Raw genomic sequence first — 3,608 nt, forward strand, 5'->3', positions numbered from 1 at the left:
TCGCCTCCGTCTGCTGCGTTGAGGTGTGGTGTCGATCTAGCTGGTCGTCGACCCGTGTGGAGCGCAGCCTCGGGGCTTGCGTGTGATGTCGTGTTGTAACTGTTTTCGGCCAGTTTTCCCATAAACGGGCCAACTCTTTTCTCCTATATCAATGAAAGGCAAAGCTTTCGCCTCGTTTCAAAAAAAAAACTCTAACATTTCTTTTTGGTAACACTGCATGCTCTCACACGACACGACTCATATTGAAGGCGAGAGCCGTGGAACCGCAACATCACCATTCATGAGAAATTGAAGAAGAATCCGTATCAAGGAGTACCCCACCCTCATTTGACTCTACAAGAAGCTCCCATTTCCTTAAGATATTTGAAAAGAAAACACTGACATAGCTAAGCAAGTGATAGATCTCTGAGAGTAAGCTGAAATACTCAAATTGCTAAATAAAAAAGATGGCCATCAGACCAATACAATCATTCAGTGCCTACCCATGTCGTGAGCATGTGCGTTGAAAATAACAAAGTAAATGCAGACATGCTACACAAATGCCTCTCAGAAAGCACACCATAGAAAGCCGATGTACTTAAAAAAGATATCTTCAATAGATCTGCTTTCATTTTTTCTTAACCCACAAAATGAAACAGATGACAGCAACAAATGCAGCATAAATACAGACAGCACCAGCGATTCAAAACATATGTAGAGAATATCGGCAGAAACAAAGATTTCTGAGCATCAGATCGTGCTATGCATAAAAGCAGATAAATTTTAGTTTCAGTCAGTAGTTCGTGGCATACATAGACGTAGATAAAATTTAGACCATAGGTTGGGCATATAGGATATCGTAGGGCTCCTCATCTACTGCTGCTACAACAGCGGAGAACACCATAGACCTATATTTATTAGCACATTCTAAACAAATCCTTGGGCGGCATGATAGGAGCAGAAGGTTTAGTCGACATGCTTCAATGCAAGGAAGAACAACAAAGCTGCACCTTTACTCACTGCAAACCAAAAACACAACAGAGAGTGCACATGGAAGGAGATATAGGGAAGGTGCTAATTTTCTCAACAATTAAATGAAATATATTGAACTACACAAACTTAGAAAGACATATATACAGCTCAACTAAACGAGCATTGCCGCTATATATGTACTATGGTTTAGCAAAAATCTAACTTGGCATTTTGCATATATGACACTGTTTGCATGGAAATCAAACATTCTTAAAAAGGAAACACGCACGCAACTCGGTATTAAATAACCGGTGAATCAACACAAAGCACAATGCATATATTAGCACCTTGAGCCTATACATGGATATGTACTAATATAAAACATGGACGCCAAGAGTAAATAAAACAATTATGATGTGGTAAAGGAATAAAGTTGTACCTAGTAAGTAATTGGTTGGAAGAGAAGCATGCAGAGCCTTCAAAAGCAAGGAGTAAAATTGTGAAGCATTACATGCAGACATTCAAATCTTCATCGTCTTCTAGTAAAAATACAGACATATATTAATCCATGAATGTTCATCCCAGCTCAGCAACACCCTGCAAACAAATTTATTTTATAAGTTTCCATTTACCACCATGTTATGATCTGGAAGCTATTAAAAACATCAGATTGTTTCAGCAAGCAAAAATCACAAATAACTCAAAATAGAAATTATATATCTAGGTCCATACAAACCGCTCGGTCAGTGGACGTGACACCGACCCCACCCGCTGTGTCGACGTACACTCGGCTTTTGGACATGACGTGAAGTACTTCCCTACCGTAGTGAGCTGCAGAGAGTATGCCATGCCCCCATTGTTCAGATGATGGATTTCTGTCAACCGCAAAATAGAAGAAAATACTTTTAAGGTTCCTTACATTCTCTAGCATGTGTCGTACACAAAGAGGAAAAAATTCATACCCAATTAGATCAATATCATTGGCAAAATCTCCACAACATTACTTTGCTGTATAATAAATCTATTTGAAGCCAGACAGTTAAAATCAAGTAGTATTAAAAGCTTTCCAAAATTTAGTAAACATTAGAACCGGAATGATTGTCTCGAAAAGCATGTTCTTTTGACTCGGCAACACTCAAGATTTTCATTTGTCTAAAGACGAACAAAGACAGGTTTCAAATATAAAATAAACTATTAACATGTGTCCTGAAGGTGGCATAACAACTACAATATTAACATATTTGGTTACTTGTAGAATAGGAGCATTTCTTGAGTTATGTAGCATTGTGACTACAAAACAAAATCAGGAAGAAAGTGTAAAGTTGGTGAATACAATCGGAACTAAAGGGACATTGGCATAGGAGGAACCAGAGACTTAGACCACTATGTGAAGCGCTCCAATCAAATTCCTCAATGTTGCATGCTCTGTAAAAAAGAAAATCTTTGGTGGTTCAGGATACTCCACTGAAAATAAATCTAAATGACACAGTTTTGCACCTGATCTGCACTGTGAAATAATCACATAATGAAAGCATTTAATCACACGAAGAAACTTCAGAAAAGAAGGAGCAAAACTCACTCACAACCTGCCATGGCGAGCGGGCTGCGTCACTTTAGGTTGACGCTCAACATCTCAAGTCGGGTGCTCTTCTTCTCCTCTCGTGCACTTGTGCTGTGGGAACAAAGTTTCTTCCATGTTGCTTGCTGCAGATCGCTCGATTCTCCGATCCTGGACGGGCGAATGGACTTAATTCGGTGCGATCGGCTGATGCCGACGTTTGTACCGACACCGACGGGACTTGCTGAGCGGAAAACTGCGCACGTTTCCGACAGGACAAACGATCGTAATCGCCGACAAACGCGAGGTCTGAAATAAAACTGGAGTGTGACTGGCAGCGGAATCAGGCTCAGAGGCCCCATCAGAGATCAAGCCATCACTGCGCACGGAAGTGGATCGACTCACCGATCGAACTCTGGATACGCAAACCCGATCCCCCTAGCTCGCTGATCGATCACACGGAGAAATCACGGGCAGAAGCGCGCGAGCACGTACCTGGCGCGGCGTCGATCCCCGCGGCGCCCCCGGCGAGTCCCGCGAGCGAGTCCCCCTCGGAAGCGGCGCCGGCCACCACCGCCACCAACGCGAACGCGACGGCCACGGCAACGGCCACGGCAGCGGCGGAGTAGCCTCCCCGACCTCTTCCCATCCCGATCGGCATCGGCGTACTTCACTCTCGCTCACGGCAGCTCTCCCTCAAAGACCGCCGCATCCAGGCTGGTTCCGCGCGGGCGGCGCGCGGGACACGCGGGCGGCGGGAGTGGGAGCGATGGCGGAAAGGTGGAGTGCGAGCGAGTGGACGACACCGGCGCTAGTCGACACCGCCACGCCGCACGCCGCCACTCGCGCAGGTCGAGGGCCCCACCGATCTCGTCTCCTCGCTCGCGGGGAACGGCGAGTCCGCCACCACTGGCGCCGCACGGGTCGCCGCCGTCCCTTTCCACTCCTCTGCACCGGATTGGGGAGGAGAAACGAGAGGAGGCGGCGGCTGATTGGGAAGGAAGAGAGGAGGCCGAGATTGGGGGAGAGGAGAGGAGGCACGGGATTGGGAGGAGAGGCTCGCGGTAGGTTAGGTTTTCACTGCATTTCATTTTCTGAG

The 3,608-nt window shown here is 45.9% G+C and overlaps 1 long non-coding RNA gene across 1 annotated transcript; it reads right to left on the reverse strand.

The window, feature by feature from the left end:
* Window positions 1-457: 457 nt before the first annotated feature.
* LOC127316123 (uncharacterized) lies at window positions 458-2,569 on the reverse strand. The gene is made up of 3 exons (XR_011749952.1): window positions 2,327-2,569; window positions 1,688-1,826; window positions 458-1,548 (listed from the first exon to the last, which is right to left on the reverse strand). It is a non-coding gene; the product is annotated as an uncharacterized lncRNA (long non-coding RNA).
* Between the last annotated feature and the right edge of the window lie 1,039 nt (window positions 2,570-3,608).

Source organism: Lolium perenne, chromosome 1 (assembly GCF_019359855.2).
Source record: "Lolium perenne isolate Kyuss_39 chromosome 1, Kyuss_2.0, whole genome shotgun sequence".
Classification (NCBI taxonomy): Eukaryota; Viridiplantae; Streptophyta; class Magnoliopsida; order Poales; family Poaceae; genus Lolium; species Lolium perenne.